Genomic DNA, 21,862 nt, shown 5'->3' with positions numbered 1-21,862 from the left:
CATATAGCTGACTCATTCATTATATGATGATCTTTTTTATCTTCGGTGTCAAGAAACAACAAATTTTCAGGGCGCCTGGGTGGCTCATTTGGTTAAGCATCCGGCTTTGGCTCAGGTCATGATCTCGCGGTCCGTGAGTTTGAGCCCCGCGTCGGGCTCTGTGCTGACTGCTCAGAGCCTGGAGCCTGTTTCAGATTCTGTGTCTCCCTCTCTCTCTGACCCTCCCCCATTCATGCTCTGTCTCTCTCTGTCTCAAAAATAAATAAACATTAAAAAAATTAAAAAAAAAAGAAACAACAAATTTTCAGTTTATGTATTTTCCCATAAGAAAAGGAAAAAAAAAACCTACCTAGTATACCACAAAAAGTTCCTGAAAAGGTTTTTCTTTCTCATTTGTGTCTAGCCAACTCATCAAGCATATACTTCCTGATTATTCTTTCTAAAGCATAGCTTTGATCATGTCGCTGACCTGCACAGAAGCCATCAAGAGTTCCCTGTTGCCTACCAAGCAAAGGCCAAAACTTGATTCAAATAGTACAGCACTTACATCAGTCTGCATATTCCTTTTCAAACTGTCCTGTACTATTATTCCTTATTCATCTTCCCTGCTAAATAAAACTACCAACCTTCCATTCCTGACTAAACCCTAAAATTTCTAATTCCCTAGACCTATTCATTCTGCCTGACTGTAATATAAGGTATCTAAATTCCACTCTTCTACATCTAATACATTATAATCATCTTGCTTTGTATCATACTCCAGGATAGGAAGAGGATTTATACCTTCTGGTTGTCTTTCTACCATTTGTTTACAAATTAACATTACATAGCCTATGGGATTTATTAAAGCAAATAGAGAGTAAGACAGACATTTCAGCTTCCTAGGAATCTGGAAATCTATGCTCTACAGGATTCCACATAAGTATGTCTTTCTGGAAGTAAAAAGAAAGCTTAATGAAAAAAAAATTATCACAGTTTGTTCCTCTAGAAATTTCGATCCTGAAAGAGTAAAAAGAAACTGTATATACAAATGTTGTTTCTATATTCCACAAATATTTATTGAATATCATCCATGCACCTAAAATTATAAAAGCAGTGGAAGTGATAAAAAAAATATAGAAGTTAGTGAAGAATTCCATTCTTTAGGAGTAAAGAGGTGTAACTATAATACAAGGTAGAAAGTGGTACATTGTAAAAGAGAAAGAGATGTCTATAGAGTTTAAAGGAAGAAGAGAGGTTGTGCAGCCTGGGAGGATCCCAGAAAGTTTCACGTTACAACAAGATGTTTCCATTTGTCCTCAGCAAATGTCAACCACAATGGAAACACATTAAGACAGCTAAGTATAAAACCCTTCAAGCAAGAATGTTTCCATGGTATCAATTCTATATGTTTATATAGATTTTTTTCTTGGTCTCATGAAAAATAGTTTAACAAATCTATGTAAACAAAAGCATTGAAAGCCACATTTGCCACAAAACACTGATGTTCTTAAATATTAATGATTTGGAAGATCACTGTGTATATTCCCTCCCTGAACTGGCTCTCTTTTAGAAATGTGGGGAATTATTTTGTACTAGTCTTCCTTAGAAACTACTGATGCCGTATGATTGCATCAGCACAAAATCGCTTCATGAGTAGGAAGGTGCTTATTTCAGGAGCTAAGTTTGGTCTTTCACAAATTTGAAGAGCTGGAAGTGACTTTATGAATCAATTACAGTTTACCTCAGGACATTTCTTCCCTTTAGAGGATCTCTGCCAAGGCATACTCCAGAAGGTGTGCTTTCCTTTTTGAAATGACTATATGGAGTCTTGTGATGAAGAGAGAAGCAACAAAGAAATGCTGTTAAATTAATAGACTCTTGAATGGTACTATTAATAAAGGATAAATAGACCAATATAGTAATTTGAAAAGTGAAGTAAAGGAGTGGATTAAAAAAATAAATAAATAAACATGTTTATTTAGTTTCGATAAGGTTCCACAGTTTTAGGCATGGTGAACACATCATTCAATATGGCAAACAAGGTCCCTGTTCTCCATGCATCTCATGTTCTAGATGTGTGAGGTATGGGTTATGGGGAGAAGGAATACAATAGGTAACAGAAGAGATAAAATACATGTGATTAATAAATTTTAATAGTGGTAGGTGCTATAAAGACAGTAATGTAGGGTGACTTGATAAAGAGAGAATTGGAAGGGACTTTAGGTTAGGTGGGCAAGGAAGGGAGGTATATATACAAAAAAGTGATATTAGACCTGATACCTGGGTTTTCGATTTACAAAACAACAAGCCATGTAAAAATCTAAGCAGAAAAGCAACAAGGGCAAAGACCCTAAGGTGGAAAACAGCTTGGAAGATTCTAGAAAAAAAACAAGAAGACTAGAATAACAGAATGGCAACTGAGGCAGAGGATGCTACAAAGTGAACTTGTGGGGTTAAGGAAGGTCATTTATGTTTGTGGAATGTATACAAGCAGTTTGGATTTCAATTTTTAAAGACCTGATTTGAAACCATAGTAAGGACTTCTGTATATGTCTGTATACGTTAGTGAAATGAAACTTTTATTTTTATATTTATTTTAAAAGCCATTCATTATTGAGGACCTCCACATGTTAGAGTCTGGAGCTGGGGGAGAAGACAGACAAGAGGACAGACTTGCTGTGTAAGAATTTATACAGTGATAGAAGAGAAAGTGCTAAAATCCCTGGGTATTGGGGCACCTGGGTGGCTCAGACAGTTAAGTGTCCTACCTCACCTCAGGACATGATCTCATGGTTTGTGGGTTGGAGCCCTGCGTTGGGCTCTGTGCTGACAGCTCAGAGCCTGGAGCCTGCTTCAGATTCTGTGTCTCCCTCTCTCTCTGCCCCTCCCCTGATGGCACTCTGTCTCTTTCTCTCTCTCAAAAACAAATAAAAGCATTTAAAACATTTTTTTTAAATCCCTGGGTATGTTTATAATGGATTATGGATATTCTAAGGACTGATCTATCTTCCAGTTGGTAAGATCTTTGCATATTTAAACTGATATTTGCATATTTAAAATGATCTCTGCTCATGTAAATTGAAATATAGGTATAAACTGAGTGTGTGGAATTAGAAAGTGGATGCTGCTTTAAAAATGGGATTAAGACAGAAAAATACAAGGCCATTTATGGAATGCAGTGAACAGCATTTACAGTCCACATATGTGTTGTTGATACAGCCCACATATGTGAGGCGATGAAGGGAAATTCATTCATTTATTCAGAGAATATTTATTAAGCAAATACTACATGGGAGGTACCAAACTAGCTACTGGAGAACTGTAGTGAATGAATAATAAAGTCCTCGTTTTTATGGAGCAGTCCAGTAGGGGGAGACAGACAATAAACAAGTAAGTAAAGACTACAAGGTTGTGGTGAGTGCTTTGGAGAAAAATAAAACAGAGACAAAAGGAAAGGCAGTTCGATAAGTGGTTAGGTTAAACTTGTACAAAGAGTGATCAAGAGAAACATCTCTAAAAAGTGACAGTATAGCAGAGAACTGAAGGACATGAGATAGTAACTTATGCAAACATCTCGGGAAGAGTCAGTCATCAAAGCAGAGGAAGTGGTAGGTGGAAATGCCCAGGAGTGGGAGCATGCTTGGAATGTTCAAGAAAAAGTATAGAGAGTGGGATAACAGAAATACTGGAGGATAAGCTGGAAAGCGATAGGAGATGAGGTCAGAGAGGTGAGGTGGGAGGGACAGGATATAGATACTTAGCACCTCATAGGTGATAGCCAGTTAGGAAGCCACTGGAAGATAATGAATGAAATGGTAGAATGATGTGACTTCATTATCAAGAGACACTGTGATTATTGTGTTGAGAAGAGCCAAAAAGAATAGAACAGAAGCAGGTAGAGCAAACAGGCTATTGCATTATCGAGAAGAGCGATGCTGGCCTGGAGGAAGTGATGAGAAGGGTCAGATTCTGAAAATACTTTCAACTGATAGGATTTGATAATGGATCAAATACTGGATCAAAGAGAAGTCAGACTGATACCAATTTTTTTTTAGCATCTGAAAGAATGGGGTTGAAGACTCCAGGAAGAACAAGTATTTGTTAGGCTGTCTAGATGCTATTTGTAGACATAGTAAGTTTGAGATGCCTATTTGTAACTAAGCAAAAAAAAAAAAAAAAAAATTGCATATGCAGCTGAATCTATGGGGCTAGACTTCAGGGGAAATGGAATAGATACAAAAATTTGAGAGTCATCGGGATTTACATGATATTTAATGCCTTGTTACTGGAGTAAAGTAAACATGGGGTAAGCCTACACAGAGAAAAGAAGAAGGTCAAGGATTGAGCCCTGAAGTGGTACAAAATTTAGAGTCCAGGGAGAGGAGGAAGAACCAGCCAAGGAGAAGGGTGCTAATGAGGAAGAACATAATAGAGTCAGAAGGAATTAATGCCCCAGTAACTAAATGAGGCAAAGAAAGAGTAATCAGCTGTGACAAATACTTTCAAGTAATTTGAGAACTGCAAAGTGGCCATTGGATTTAGCAATGGGGAAGTAATTAGTAACCTTGACAAGAGCAGTTTGAGTGGACTGGTAATAATTAAAACCTCACCAAAGTAGGATCAGGAGAGAAGAGATGGAAAAGAATTAGTGAAGGTTAAATCCTCTGAGAAGTTTTGTTGTAAAAGGTAGCAAAGAAATGGGATAGTAACTGGAGGAGGAGCTGGGGCCAAGAAAAGGTTTACTTGAGATGGGAGATAATTTGATCTAGTTCTGTGCTGCTGGCCATAGTCCAGTGGAGAAGGAGAAATTGATGAGACAGGGCAGGAATGGAAAACTGCAGAAGTGATATATTTGAGTGCTCAAGAGAGTTAGTATCTAGTGTCCCAATGGTTTATCCATATTAGTAGGAGGGAAAGCAAAGTATATTGCTACTAATATTTATAGAGGAATAGATGTGGTGTAGTAGAAGCCTGTAGAAAATCTTTTCTAATTGCTTTTTTTCTTCTCAGTGAAATAGAAAGCAATTTCATCAGCTGAAAGTATGGCTGGAAAGGAGGTGGCTATAGAGGTTAAAGGAGAGAGAAGATTTGAAAGAATCCTCTAAAGGAGTAGAAAAGAAAATTTCCTAAATGAATTGTGGGTCAGGAGAAAATGTCTATTTGAGATTAGCAGGTATGTGTTTAAAAGCGATATCATTACATAAAGTATGTGTTTTTCTCCAGTATGATTGCAGGGTCAGTGTATGAGGAGCGCTTAATTTAATCAAATTTAATTTTGAAGATTAGTATGATGTGAGGGGCAGTATTATGCATGAACGGATTCTAAGCAAGGTAAAGATTTGCAGGGGCGGGCCGGGGGGGGGGGGGGAGTGGGTGGAAGTACAGTGAAAAGATGATAGGATCCAAAAAGTGTAGTTCCTAGAGTGCTGTCAGAGGCTGAATACAAGGAAGACTTAAATCTAGAGCTTGTGGATATAAAGATGTTGTCATTGTTGGTATTTGATAAAGTCTAACTATTTCCCTCAAAGTGGGTGAGTAGTCAAAGTAGAATGGAAAACAAGACCATTTGGTGAGGAGGTAAAAAAAAAATTAGGGTAAAATGATTAATTGCCCACATAAGAAGTAAGGACCACAGGCTCAATCTTAGAGTATGTGAAATGCTCTGAAATTTTTAAGAAGGAAATTGGCATAATCAGTGCTTTGAAACAGGTCCTCAGAAAGGAACTTGCAAAGTGAATGAAAGTAGGTGGCGATTGAAGTAAGGAGAAAAAAAAAAATTAGCAGTCTGCTGGTATAATTCAGAGCAAAAACCAAAACCAAAAATGAAACAAAAGAAGCAAAAACTTAGAAGTTGAGTTGTGCTCTATTCTCAAGGTAAAGAAATATATGAACTGGATTCATTGTCCCAAGAATTTGGCAACTGGTAGACAGCCATATAAATAAACAAATCTGACCAGCTGTAATAAATGCGATACCAGAGGTATGCACAAACCAGAGAAGGATTAAGTAAGTCTGATGATTCAGCTATGCACAAAGATTAGGAACAAAGGAAAACTTTAAAGATGTACACTATTAGCTGAAAGATGAGTAGTAAATTTCCAGGTAGACAGCATAGAACAGGATGCGCTAAGTAGAAAGTAGAGTGAGCTTAAAGTCTAAAAGTGTACAGGACATGATGTGTGGGGTATGAAATACTGTTTTGGACTAACTTGAGCATGGATGCTAGAAGGGACAGGGTAGGAAATAAGGCTACACTTAGAAGTTAAAGCCAGTTATAAAGTACGTTGAGTGCTAAACTAAGGGACTTGGACTTTTTTCCTGTATATAATGAGAATTCACTGAAAGTTTTATGTGTGTATTTGGAAAGGTTTTGTGTATGTATACAGCATATGCATATATGTCTGTTTAAGAGAGTGCATGATGTTTCTTTTTGTGAATAAGCCAGCACTTATTTGGTCACATTTTGATCTCCCACGAAATGAATGACAACATAGAGGGGGATTGTGGATACAATATTGGCCCATTAAAGAGAGTAAAACTAGTTTTTGTTTTTAGCAGTCCAATTAGAAACATTGGTCTCATCAGTGTTTCTAATGGGTAGCATGGAACATCACTGCCTGTTCTGGTTAGCATAATTTAGTTTATGTTCAGTCCTTACTGAATTTATTTCATTTGCATTCAGAGGAATAAACCAAAACTTTAAAACAAAGCCAGAAAGCTTTCCCTCTGTTTATACGCTTATGTAATTTTTGTGACAAAATGTTGTGACAAACCCATGGCTTGCAGTGGGAGCATGAGGTTTACGTGGTTTCATCTCAAACTGGAAGCAGATGTGAGGACTGGTGAGGTGACCAAATGCTGTGTTACAAAACCAAAACAAAACCACTGTTCAGTGTCTTCGCCTCTGCAGAGCACCAAAATGATGTGTTTCAAGGATCAACAAAGGTCTGAATGAAAGTTTTCTTCGTTTGGAATTAGGATTTAAGCCAAGACCTGCAAAGAATTAAATCGTCAAGGGATTTGAGTGAAGCATCTGCACTGTAGATTTCAGAGGAAACTGGTAACTGTTGATCAAACACACACAGCCTGATGACTAGCCACAGTGAGCTTTCTTCACCTTCTACAAATGCCATACTCAGATGCATTTTAATATTCTGCTGCTTTTGTAATCCCTGCAAGACCATTTCCTCTTTTGCCAATTCAGTTTCATTTCTGCCTATCACTAATGAGCCAGCTCATGTTCATTTATGAAATCACATTTTCCAGGAATACCTCACTCTTTCTTTACAGATTATCCAGTGATCATCTAACCCCTTATTTTACAAATACGGAAACTATGTCTCAGAAAGTTGTGATTATATAAAGAGTTGGTGGTCATACCATTTACTAGAGGTTTCTAATTCCTCTAAATTCCTATAGTTTTAATTATAGCACAAATAACATTTATCATAACTAGAGAAAGACACCTACCAGTTTATGAACATTCAGTTTGTAAACAACATAATCCCATATTGAACCTTTGGAAAGCCACCTATTAAAAATGCTAGCATGTGAGAAATTGTCCCTGGATGCCACAGTCTATTCTGTATATTGCTGCTTTCCTCATAGATCCAGAAATAGGGGAGGGAACAGCATTACTTTCAATGTCTTTAAATGTCTCCAATACCTGAAACTAGCACTTTAATTTGGTTGGTTCTTTACTATAGCACCATACATTATTTTTATTCTTGTGTTATTCAAATACCTTGAATTTTTTAACTCCTCCTTATCAATTATTCAATCAGAATAAAGTAGCAAGATGAATTTTATTGTTTCCTTAACATGAATGAAGATTTCAAAATAGGTAATGTCAAGTCACATAGAATCAAGTAGTGACCTAGGATAGAAAATAATCTAGTGGCCTACAATTTCCGTGTGTGTGTGTGTGTGTGTGTGTGTGTGTGTGTATGTGTGCGTGTGTGTATGTGTGCATGTGTGTGTGTACGCGTTTATCTCATATATCATATAAACCAATTACTAAAATTCAGAAAAGTAAAGTAAAAAAGTCATAGTAGACCACCTGGCATATAGCCAAGGTCAAAAACCCAGCTTTTCCAGTCTAAAACCACTGTTGTCCCCTTTTCACCTGCAAGTGTGAATAGCATTGCCAAAAGTTGAAGTTTCCTAGGCCAAGACTCTACCATCTCTTCAGTACCCTTGCTACAGTGGTGACAAATTTCTTTTACGTTTGTGATTGGTAAAGAGTTCTGAAAAAAAAAGGACAAAATAATGGTTTCCTGTCCTGAAAAATATAAAGGCCTACGGGACATGGTGTGGAATTAAGACACCTAAGCAGCACCCAAATATCCCTCAATGAATCAGCTTTCTTACTCACATCCCGGAAGCCATGTTGTCTTATATTCAGGATGTTGCTGAGTTCTCAAACACTCTCTAACCCAAACTCATAAATAGCTCCCAAGCGATTGTTTAGTCTCCTGACTTCCCCTAAGGGCAACAGCTTCAATGTGTAATCCTTCAATAAATGAGCAGATTTAAGTAAACACCAATGTTGGCTGTAGTTGGGATATTAAGATTTAAGGTAATAATATCACCAACACTGAGGAAATGTCACATAGGGGGCCTTTGGAAGCAGAGATTATTATTTCAGTAAATTGGCTTCTCATCCTTCTACAGTGATTTTTTTCATTCTCTGAATTTTTTATTTTAATAGGAACCATTATCACCATTTATATTCAGTATTATTCAACAAATATGGAATCAGACCTGGATCAACATCTTATAGTTTAAATAGAAAACTTGTATCAGTCACCTAACATATGCCAGGTACAATGCTAGGTAATAAGAATATAAAAATGAAAAGAAGTTATTTTCTTTGAGGGGATTGCATGATAGCAAGTCCAGAATACTTAGCAGACTAGAGCATAGAATTACAACTTGCACTCATTAATCTATAAGCAAAGCAGCAAAAAAAAAAAAAAAAAAAAAAAAAAGTAAAACCTTACTTCCATAAGGCAAAATTTAGTTGCAATGATCAGATGCCCCCTGAATAAAGATTTGATATTAGTTTATTTATACAAAATTTTCAAATCATAGGAATAGCAAGTGAAGATACAAATGAAAACACATAAGTTATCATCCTTTCACATCACTAAAGAAATGAGAGGTATAATTTGTTCTTTAAAATATTGGTTCTATACGAAATTACCAATGGACAAATGAGGCATTTGTCCTTTAAACTTGATTCTAGTACAGCTTAAAACCTAGAAAAATAGATGTTTAAAAATATACAAACATTTCTTACCTATCTATGTTAAGGTATATATAGGTATTATGAATGTTTATACAAGAAAGTCTATAAACTTAAAATCTAATACTATAGAAGAAACAGGAAGTATATTCAAAGGCATATTCTGACCCAGAGCAACAATTATTTCCTATGTCATGTAAACTCTTCAAAAGCATAAAATGTAGATGGAAAATTCTTCAATTTGTTATAAGAAACTAGACCCCAAAACCACCTACATGAACACATACAAACAGTAAACAAAGTCCCATTTATATACTTAGATTCAAAATCTCCTAGATAAGTATTTCATACATAATTTTATCTCTAGATAAAAACAGACAATAAACTAAAAAAGAAAAATATTCTGAAAAAATGAAAAATTTCCCTAAAATACAATAAGAATATCTTCTTTGTCTCATTTGATGTTTCTTTATTTTGTTAGAGTTTGTTACAAATTTATTAGAATTTGATATATTTCAACTTCATTTTTAACTTTTTAAAAGCTTAACTCTCCCTTCAGTGTAGTGTTAAACGGATATTTTGTTAGTTTTTTTTTTTTTTTATAATTTGTTAGTTTGATTTTACCCAATTTGAAACTGTCTATCTTTTAGAGGGGAGAATTGCCTCTTTATATTTATTTTGATCCTTGTCTATTGGTCCTATTTGTTCCATCTTTTTTCCTCTAATTACATAGTAATTTTGGGAAGAGCATTGCAGATTTTGTTTTTTCTTTCCTGTATTTTGTGGAAGTTAGAATTTTATTTTCAACATTTGTACTTGTGCTGATTTAAAATTTATATATCCAGGGGCGCCTTGGGTGACTCAGTCAGTTGAGCAACCGACTTCAGCTCAGGTCATGATCTCACAGCTCATGAGTTCTAGCCCCGTGTCGGGCTCTGTGCCGACAGCTTGGAGCCTGGAGCCTGCTTCAGATTCTGTGTCTCCCTCTCTGTCTACCCCTCCCCACTCACATTCTGTCTCCCTCTTAAAAATAAACATTAACTTTTTAAATAAAATTTATATATCCTGTTTTAATCTTTCAGTCATTTTAATCAAGTTTAAACTTATGCCCTATGGCCATAAGTTACTTTTGGCTAAAGTTACACATTTACTTATTAAATGTATCTACTTGTTAAACAAAAGAAACCTTAGCCCAATTTTACTTTCCTTCCCCCTTCACTCCATCTCAGTTATCTCTCATTGTAGAGAATCTGGAAATTTAATTACAGATTTTTATTTATATCCTGATTTTTACGTTTTTTCATCAACAATTCTATGAACTGTGGTTTTACTGTGTTCTTCACTAGTGTCTTGTATCCTACATCCTCCCTTTCTTGCATTCATTTTTTGTCATTAAATATCATTTCAGTTAAGTCTTTTAAAATGGTCTGAACTCTTGATTATCTAAAATGTCTTTGTTTTGTGTTTCCTCTAGGAGGCTAGTTGACTGAATGATTCCAGTTTCAGAAGCATTTCCTCTGTTAAAGACAATATTGTACATCCTCTTAGCAAGGATAGTTGCAAGTAGGAAATCCAGTGGCAATCTTCTTCTATAGGTAACCTGTTGCTACTGTCATCACCATTATCACTATTATGTTTTTGCACACACATTGGGACTCCCTGAGCTTTGATGACAATTCCCCATTCTTGCTCTTGTGTTTCTTTATTAGGCTTAGCACTTGCCATCTGTGACATCAATGACATTGTTGTGTTTCTCTTTTTCTCACTACTAATGATTTTCTCTCCTACATTATCTCTCTTCTCTCCTTTTAAAACTCCATTTGGCCGATGTTGAAATGTCAGAATGTATGCTCCATGTCTCCTAATTTTCTCTCATGCTTTTTGTGTCTTTGGCTTTTAAAGTTTCGTTGTTGTTTTTTTTTTAAGTTTATTTATTTATTTTGAGAAAGAGCATATGAGTGGAGGAGGGGAAGAGAGAGAGAGAGAGAAAGAGAGAGAGAGAGAGAGAGAGAGAGAGAATCCCAAGCAGGCTCCACACTGTCAATGTGGAGCCGGATGTGGCGAACCATGAGATCACTACCTGGGCTGAACTCAAGAGCCAAGTGCTCAGACTCTGCTACCCGGGTGCCCCTGGGTCTTTGGCTTTTAGTATGGATGGCTAATCTTTTGGTCACTGATTTTTTTTTTCTTAATCTGTATGCATTCTGAAAATCAGCTTAGTTTTAAGATACTGATTTTTTTAAATGTCAATATACAAAGGTTCAGTGAAAATGAAAACTAACATGAATATTCCCACCAAACACTAAGTATTTTCTCATATTTTCTGGCAGTCATATTTTACAAATAGACTCAAAGTCACTGCTACTCACCCCTTCCTAAGTTATCTTCCTTCATTTACTGAGGCAACTAATATCGTTAGAGGTATACTCCTCAAGCCACTTTCATAAACAATAGTTTGTGTTTGAAATTACACAACTATCACTCCACAATATATATTGTTTGCATCTTGCTTTTTTACTCAATATGCATTTTATATCTAGCTATTTTATGTAGTCCAGTCATTTTAAATGCAATATGATATTCCACAACATAAATATAAATTATTTTATGAATACATTTTTCATGAGTGGAGAACTAGGCTTTTCCAACAGATTTTGCTACTCTACAAAATACTTAAAGTATGCTTACAGAAAGTAGGGATATTGTTTTGTATTGCTTCCATTTTAGCAAGTGTACTTGGAAGTGATCACTCTATAAAACTATTAAATGTCTAACTTACCAGAATGTACCCAACTTCCTACTGCCTCAAAACTAACCTCTTGTGTGTTTGGAGTTACGATTTTCTCAACTCTTATTTCAATTACATCTGTTTTCCTTCTTTTCATGATTCTTCAACTATTATATTTCTTTTATTATATGTTTCCTATTTCTGGTGTTGTAATGGGATGTTTTAACCATGTAGAAACATATGGTGTATTTTTGCATATATCTTCACCTATTTTTCAGTCTAATCACTTCTGCCTTTTGCACATACTGTAATCCCTTTCACTAGGACTTATACAATGACCTCCTAAGGGTTGTTCCCTCTTCTGCTTTTTCATCCTGTTTATCAATTTTCTACAACATTAGAATTACCTTTTAAAATTATAAGTGATCTCATATCACTACCCTGTATCCATAAAGCCCTTGATACTTTTCCATTTTATTTAAGCTAAAATATAAATCCTTACCTTCTTCTACAGGGCCCCTAATGATGCTGGCCCTGTATCCTATTCCTCCAATCTTCCTTCCTTCCAACTTGCCCTCACTTTCCCCATCCCAGCCATTGTAGATTCCTTTTTGTTCTCACATTCTCTGAACACTTGTCTTAGAGTCTTCACATATACCATGCCCTGTGCTTGGAAAGCCTTCCCTCTTTGCTATCATTTGCTAATTTCTTCTCATCATTGTATCTCATCCAAGTTTTCTATTTGCAAATCTTAGGAAAAAAATTATTTTCCTCTTCTACACAGAGAAAAGGCATGTTGTGTTTCTGAGGACTGGGGCTCCCTTACTTCAGCAGGAAGGCAAATTGTTTTTATGAGGTATTAAGAGCCTCTCCTGATGACAGACAATAGGCTGAAAGCTCTCTTTTGTCCAGTAGGACATAAGTGAGAAGAGTGGACCTGGAAGAGATTTGGAAGAAGACATGTGTGAATAGTACTAGATCCCAAATTTGGACACCTGAGTCCCATCTAAAGAGCAGTTCAGAGATTAGCCAGTGACCTGCAAGCACCAGGACAATGGGCTGGAAAAGTTAACAAGACCACATTCAATTGCCCAGGTCTTTCGGGTCTTTGGCAATGACTCCAGTATGAGGGCCCAGGAATGCCTCATCAAGGCAAGATAAAATTACAGTTACAATTCTGATTATCAAACTTAGTGTTTAATCTTAAGCACATCACTTTATCCTTATGTACATCATCAATCAAAGTGATAATTTTGAAGATTTTATAATTGTCCAGAACCTCTACAAAGCCCAAATTCTCAACAAAACTTCTTTCTTCAGAAGATGCTGCTTTTGTTAATCACTTACAGCAACAAGAACTGGAAATCCCGTTGGAAAGGGGACCAGTTTGTTTCACCGTATTGTCTAGGTTTGTTTTACCTTATAGATTTGTCCCATATTTGAGAAGCCAGACAAGCACCTGGTAGAGCATTCACTCTTTCCTGTTCCCCCAAAGTCAGGTGACTTTGAAATGATTATACCATCCACAAATTACAGTTTCTGCATAAGCTTTCAAACAATAAAGCTGTAATTTTAGAAATAGCAGAGAAGTTATCCTGTTCTTGTCCTTCAGTTAGCTAGAATGTTTCGGGCTGGCAATCTTTTTGGAACAATCCCTCATGCCTAGTTAGTCTTGCTTGTCAGTTTATATGGTAGGTCTCTAGGTGCCGGAAGAACATGTCAACCCTGGAAAGTGATTTTATGAGGAAGCTCATTTAACTTTTATGTCTTCACCAGGGCAGTCATTATGTCTACTAGTAAAAGATCTCCAAATTGGCCTACAATGTCAAGCATCACATTTAGGGCACAAGTGTTTTGGTGGCCTGAATGATGAATAAAAGGGGTTAATAACAATCATGTGCATGCAGTTGTCCATTGAGTTGACTGGCTTGTGAGCATGGCATATTCTTGAATGCCAGCTCAACTTGTAAAAATAACTTGGACTCTTAAACACTTAGGTCTGTATAATAATTTATGGACATCAGATTAGAATCCCACAGAGTGCTTTGGAAATGTATTTAGGTAGATTTTATTCCAGGAAAATCTCATCATGTAAGTTTGATAGCTAAAACAGGCAATTGCCTGCTAACTTTGAATCTTGTACATTCAATATAAAATTATGCCCACTGAATTTTCAGGGCAAAAAAAATCAAATTTTATTTTATTTTTTTTTTCTTGCAATTCCACAGTATATTTATACTCTAAGCTCATAGGTCTAAAGAATGAAGAGCAGGAATGGATTCAGATACCATCTGACCCACTCTTTGTTTTTCGTATGAGAAAACTGAGGCCTTAAGAGGAAGTGGCAAATACGGTTATACAGAAATTTACTTCAGAGCTAAGAATAGAGCAAATATCTACCCCCAGTGTGTTTTCAACTGCACCCTAGATAGTACCAAATCTAACTATATGTAAGTGTCTATACATAAATGTATGGATGTCCAAGAATGTAGAGTTTCAACCTCTAGTTCTGGTATATCAAATCATAAATTGAGACAAATTCTTTTTTTTTCACTCAAATAAGAGTAAGGTAAATAAATAAAGTTTGAAAGAAAAATGTAAACAATTTCCAACATATATTTAATCATAAATATTCTCACTGGTTAAGAAAAAACAACCAACTCATCATCAACATTGTAATAAAATGAGAGGTTTACAATGATGGATTTCAAGTATAAAAGAAAAATAACTTATAATGGAAGGAATCAAGTAGCGTTCTAGGGATACTTATTCAAATATAAATAGGTGCCTTTTACATGCCCTGTCTATGTAGTTGGAACTAGAAATGATAGAAAAACTTGGAAGAAAATGGCTTCCTCATTGAGTTTCCTAGTTTATTAGATTATACTATTTTGCTTTATGGTTTAAAATGTCGTGCTGAATGATGTATGAGGGAAAGGGGACTTTTTTTGATATTTTATAATTAAATAAATTGAATTATAGATTCACTCGATTATTTGACCACAAATCATCCACCTTGATTTGGATTCAAACTCACTCAAAGTCAACTCAATTTCTTCTATAGCAAGGACTTTGAGTGGGGAGCAAGACATTGTCATAAAAACCACAAAGGATGATACTTTTTACCTAGTTAGGGTAGAATCCGGTATTTTATTTGCTCTCTTTTGTAATTCACTAAAATAAATTACCAATTTGAAATGGTAAACAATTATTACAGATTTAATCTTTTCCTTTTTTTCGCCTTTACTTTTTGGACTTATGTTCACGCCATCTGTGTGGTTACATTTTAAAAGATAATGAGCCTGAAAAGTCTTTTTAAAACTTGAAACACAAGGTTCTGTGAGAATTTTCAGAAAAAAATGCCTTTTTAAGAAAATATTCCTTCAGAGCAGTGACTCCACAGAGAAAGGGGCTCCGCAAAGTAATCTCTTAAAGACAGTTAATAGGGACATAACTACCTTTATTGTGATATTTCATAATGTATATAGTTATCAAATCACTATGTTGTGCACCTAAAACTAACATAATATTGTATGTCAACTGCACTTCAATTTAAAAATGAAGGTCAATTAAAGAGGATACCTTACATTTTTTCCACAGCACAAACAAAAAAGGCAGTGAGTTTCTTACACGTCACTATGCTAAATTAGAATGAGGTGTAAATTCTGTAGCTCCATTTTCCACAATAGAGGATATTAAGGAGTAAAATAAAAATATATCCAAAGTTTTTCAAATTCCTTTATTTTATTAATTTTGAATTTTTCTAATTGGAAGCCATCCATATTCAGAATTACATAGCTTTATCTGACATATCAAATTACCTCTTTACAGAGAGAATCATACCTAAATTTTTAAATATTTGGGGGCACCTGGGTAGCTCAGTTGGTTGACCTTCTAACTCTTGATCTTTGCTCAGGTCATGATCCCAGGGTCCACATCCATGCTGGGTGTGGAAACTTCTTAATATTTTCTCTCTTTCTCTCTCTGTCTCTGTCTCTCTTTCTTCTGCCCCTCTACCCTGCTCACATGCTCTCTATCTCTCTCAAATTATAAAAAAATTATATATTATTTACATATTAATTTATGAAGATCAGAAGACAAATTTCTTTTGTTCTTTGAATCTTTCCTCCTGCCCATGTAACTCATGTAGAACTTGGAACATTACTGTTACTGACATAAATATTTTGGTTTTGTTTTTAATAAATGAATTAATAAACACATATACTCAAGTTTAATCTTGGAGAAAATTTTTGTTGGAATTATCAGTAGTAGTTTCATTATTGTCTTCTCTAAGTTACTCTTTCAGTTTATCCCATACAATTAACTCTTGACCTAAATTTCTACAAAAAAATAGAAAAGTCATGGAAACAGGTAGAGCCAGGAAAAGACTAACATTGTAAAAAAATCTTCACCAGGGTCAGAGTGGATAACAACACAACAACCAGTACCCTTTATTGCACATTTTCTTCTGCATCAAATTCTTTGTTAAAATCCTTCCATAGGTTATTTAGTCATCAGAGCAACCTTAGTAAGTGAGTACTAGTAAGTATATCCAGAAGGAAATTGAGAGAACTTAAATAACTTGGAAAATGTTTCAGAGCTGGCCAGAGGCATAGCTGGTAAGTAGCAAACCTGGGATTTAAACTTAAATAGTATGATTTTATTGCCTTAGGCTAGACTGTATCAGACTATTCTTTTTTTAGGTCAGAGGAACCAATCTATTTAGGTGTGGTGGCACAGGACATGGAGCTCAGGGTAAATGCCATTTACATAAAATGTTGAGTTCTCTTTTCTTGCATCGAGTTGAAAGTTGCAGAATATGCCAAACTATATTCCAATGGGATTTAAAGAGAATTAGAAAGCAATAAGCAGTGTCTAGTTAAAACAGTAATTGTGTTCAACTTGACTTGATCATCAATTTATAACTTATGACTTTATAATCTGTTCTGTCTGACATTTTGATTTCCTTTCTGGTTCATAGTCTCTTCTCCAAACAGCAACAGACCGACCTTTCACAAAACACAAATCAAATCAAACTATTTCCAGGCTTAAAATCCTCTAGGGCTTTAGCCCCATTTAGACTGTGTCCTCCTCCTTGGTAGGCTCTGCAAGGCCCTCTATAAGCTAGCCCTTGCTCATGCGTATGACAGCATCTTCCCCCATTTCCCTCCTTCTGACTTCACCCTCCACCTACTTGAATCACTGCTTCTCCTCAAATATGCCCAGCTCATGCTCTCCCTGAAAAGCTCTTCTCTCATTGTTAAGTGCTTCAATTCATCATTTCATTCCAGTCTCCATATATACCTCCTTAGAGAGGTCTTTCCTAACTAACTTATCTAAAAACCACCCCCAACCTCCTCACTCCATCCCCTTCTTGGTTTTCCCTGCCTGCTTATATTAAATCATAGTTTATTTATCTTTTATCTGCAAATTCCATGGGGACAGAGATTTAAGAGCAGCTGTGTTCACTGCTGAGGGTCTAGTGCCTGACGATGCCTGGCACTTAGTAAGCAGTCATTTAGCTATATATGGGAAAATACATCTTATAATCCTGTATTAGTTTAAAAATTCTATTTGTTGGTCTAGGCCGACACACTTATTCACTTTAAATCACACTGAAGCAATTTGGGAGTATAAAATTGTTCAGAGATAGCAAATTAGTTTAAGAAAGCACCTATCAGTGCTTGATTCATCGGGTCAAAATTATCTTCTGATTTTTAGATATAACTTCTAGCCTATGTTTTTGTTACAGTGTTTAAAGGAGGAGTAAAGATGGATGGGTGGGTGGGTGGATGGATGGATGGTTGGATGGATGAACAGGTAGATTCTATTTCTCAATACTTATGTATCTCAAGGGTCACAAAATAGCTGAACTTCTGATTATTTCAAAGAGCCACAGATGTAGTAACAAGGATGGATGGCTTAGCAACCAAGACAGGGCTCTCTAGCCTTCTCTAGCCCTTGATTTGGAAAATCAAGGAATTGGATCTGATGGTTTCTGAGACCCATTCTAGTTTATTGTTCTACATATTTGATTATTGTTAGTTGAAAAAAAAATCCTAACTCCGAAATATCAAAAATGAGAATACAATTTTACTAATTCAAGCTTTATAAATTATAACTATAAATGCCAATAACATGCAAGAATCCTTTCTGATTAGCAAGTATTACCACCCAGATGCTCCACTTACTAATTGTGTCACATTAAGGAAGTAGCTTCATCTTTCTATGCTTCAATCTCCTCACCTATAAAATGGAATTAATTGCAGAATACACCTTGTAAGGTAGTTGTTAAAATTAAATGAGCTGATATGTGATACACCATTAATGTAGTATATAGCATATTATAAATGCTAAATAATTGTCAGCTGGTAAACGTAAACACAGTTAATGAAATTATAAGAATAAGTTCAAGTGATATATGCTACCAAATCTTCCTAAAACTATTAATCAACCTCCACACACCTATTTTGAACAGAAGAAGGGATGGGGGGATAATTCAAAATGTAAATTTGAACATAGACCTGATTTAATTAATATAAATTCTGAATCCATTCAGTTCAGATAGAAGTATTATTATAATTATTTTACCTTCAATCATGTATGCAAATATATTAGCACTTTTTTTCATACTAGGAATATGTTATAAGAAATATACAAAAAAAGAACTCAGCAACTATAACAAAAAGAAATGTATATGTCTCCTCTTTAATAAAACTAAGAAGTGATGATTATGCCAAACCACATATTAGAAAGAATACTTGCCAGATATTTTCAGTATCTGAACTGAACCAGAAGAGAAAAACAGAAGAGATACTCATTTTTGGAATTAAGCAATGTACAGATTTCACTAAAAGTTTGTGAGAAGCTCTTAAGTAACATAAGATTCTTTCGTTAGAATAATTAAAACAAAACAAAACAAAACAAAAAACAGTTATCAGTGGGTCTCAGAAGAAGAAAAGAAATTTCCTAGGGGTTACTACTCACTATTTCCACTCAGTAGAGAGTTAGGGAAGGTGAAGCCATACAAGACACAACATAAATGTGCCACCTTCAGCTTAACTCCGCTATATCACTCAGAGCTAACATGACTGAGAAGATGCAAATAACCATTAAATAAACCAGAGCGGGGCACCTGGGTGGCTTAGTTGGTTGGGCTTCTGACTGTGGCTGGGGTCATGATCTCGCGGTTTGTGAGTTCAAGCCCCGTGTGGGGCTCTTTGCTGAATTCTCAGAGCCTGGAGCCTAAGATTCTGTCTCCCTGGCTCTCTGCCCCTCCCCCACTTGCAGTCTGTGTGTGTGTGTCTCTCTCTCAATAATAAATAAACATTTAAAATTTAAAAAAAAATTAAAATTAAAATAAACAAGAGAACTCTAGGGGCACTGGGGTGACTCAGTCAGTTAAGTGGCGGACTTAAGCACAGGTCATGATTTCATGGTCTGTGGGCCCGAGCCCCACATCAGGCTCTGTGCTAAGAACTTGGAGGCTGGAGCCTGCATCAGATTCTGTGTCTCCTTATGTCTCTCTATGCACCTCTCTCTTTAGCACTCTGTCTCTTTCTCTCAAAAATAAACCTTAAAATTTTTAAAAAAATAAATAAGAGAACTCTGATCTATGAAGCTTCACTTCATAATGACATTGACTAGCATAACCTGTATACCTAGAGAGGACTCCGATTACGCATACCCAGAGTAAAGTACACCACAAATTATATGAAAACATATTTTGAGATTGTGTACTAGCTATCACTGTATATTGTGCCCACCTCCACCCCTTTGCTACACCACTGAGCAAATAAGTCTGGAAGTTACTACTAACACTGAGACATCAAAGTTAAGCAGGAAGTATACAACTTATATTACACTTATATTTTCAACAAAAGATAAAGCAATAATGAAACAAGTGAACAACATGAAATAGAGAACACCCCTGGGAAATGAAATTTTCTAAAATAAATTTCTAAGTTATAATAAAAGAGAATATAAATTATTTGCAAATAAATTTCAAAGAATAATACAAGAAATGGAAAAGAAAGATAGTAGACCATGAAAGGTAAACCGGAAGAGATCAGGAAGACCATTAAAAATCCCAACAAAAAGCACTGAAAATCCATTAAGATTTGCAAGGCATATGAGAGATCCCATTGGAACTGAAGCAATGAGGCAGAGGATAGATGTAAACATGTGACAGCAAATGGAAGAGACAGTGACAAAAATACTGAAAGACAACAGCAATGGAAAGCAAATGAAAGAGATCCAATCTAGACGCAACTGATATTCCTGAAGAAGAGAAAAATACATACATGGAATGAAAAATATGTATGTTAAGAAAGATGCTACTCAAGTGGGCAATGCAGTAAATGAGCAACTCTGGTTCCATCTACCATATCCACACTGTAGATTAGAGAAAGGGGTGAGAAACTTTACAAATACCAAATGATAAAATAAAGAATGAAAAAGGATAGTGAATGCAGATATAACAAAGTTGTACGAAACATAGAAGATTTTGTAAATAAACGTAAATCTCAAATATAAATGTAAATTTGAGCATAAAAATGACAGTTAATGAAAACATTAAAGCAAAATATTCCTCATAATTTTAGTATTTTATATGATAGTAAAGGAATATCATCAATAATGTAATAAATAGGTTTCAGTGGAAATTTGCAAAATTTAAAAACCTCCATGGACAAAACAGAAAGCTACAAAATGGAAACATTGACACAAAAATATAAAACTTGACATATCCAACGATCATTTCAAAAACCTGAAATGGTGTGACTCCTAGGTGGCTCAGTTGGTTAAGCATCTGACTCTTGATTTTGACTCAGGTCACGATCTCATGGTCTGTGAGTTTGAGCCCCATATTGGGCTCCACATTGTCAGTGTGAAGCCTGCTTTGAATGCTTTCTCTCTCCGTCTCTCACTGCTCCTTTCCCCCCCTCTCAAAAATAAATAAGCTTTAAAAAATATAAAAACTAAAATGGGAATCAAAGAACTATTCCTCCCTATCCTCCAAGAAACTCCCCAAATGAAAACAGTTGTATGATTAATTTTCACAAACTTGCTTTAGCATATTGCTATGAAAAAAATAAAATAGAGGGAAAGCTCATGAGACCATATGAACCTAAGCCCCAAACTGTAATAAGGATAGCACAAAAATCATACGCATATTTCAAATATGAATATAGTTGCAAAAATCCTAAATAAAATGTCTGCTAATCAAACACAAAAGTGTCTTGAAAATAATATATTTTGTTCAGTAGATTTAACTCAGAAATTCAGATGATCTATTACAGTAGTGACATAAAGGAAAAAAATCAAATGATCGATAGATACAGACAAAACATTTGATAAACATTAACAAGTATTTATATTTAGTTATAAAAGTTAAAGTTAGGAATAGACTGAAACTTTCTTAATTTGATCAAAAACTTATGGGAAATCTCACAATTCATGAAAAATCTTTAGACATATTTAAGATCAGAAATAAAATGAAAAGTCCCGGGCCTATGATTGAAAAAAAATCAATAGATGATGTAAGGATCAGAGACAAAGCTGTCATTATGCACAGATGATAGAATTAACTACATCGAAAAGTATAACGAAAAAAATTCGAATTAGAGAGTTCACCTGGGATTCTAAATACAGGAAGAACTTGCAAAATATGAACATTTATTTATATTGGTAATATCCAACTGGGGTATATATTAGATACCATTTACAATTGGGAGAAAAAAGGTAGGAATTCACTTAACAAAGAATTTACCTCGCATAAGAAATTTATGAAGAAAAACTTTCAGTTACATTAAAGGACATAAAAGACAAAACCTGAGGCAAATACAGAGATTAATTTCATGTTCATGGGTGGAGTTTTTAACATTACAAAGATATCAGTGCTTCCC

The 21,862-nt window shown here is 35.3% G+C and overlaps 1 protein-coding gene across 2 annotated transcripts in view; it reads left to right on the top strand.

Moving 5' to 3' along the window:
• The first annotated feature begins 4,997 nt into the window (after positions 1–4,997).
• The window catches only part of OSTN (osteocrin), a 98,159-nt gene continuing 81,294 nt past the window's right edge, over positions 4,998–21,862 (top strand). For both annotated transcript variants that reach the window (XM_060639534.3, XM_060639533.3), the window contains exon 1: positions 4,998–5,155. The gene's annotated coding sequence lies outside the window, so the exon portion shown is untranslated. The remainder of the gene's footprint in view (positions 5,156–21,862) is intronic.

The sequence above is a fragment of the Panthera onca genome, chromosome C2 (genome assembly GCF_046562875.1).
Source record: "Panthera onca isolate mPanOnc1 chromosome C2, mPanOnc1 haplotype 2, whole genome shotgun sequence".
NCBI lineage: Eukaryota > Metazoa > Chordata > Mammalia > Carnivora > Felidae > Panthera > Panthera onca.
Note: the sequence above shows the minus strand (reverse complement) of the source record. Positions and strands in the feature narration are given on the sequence as shown.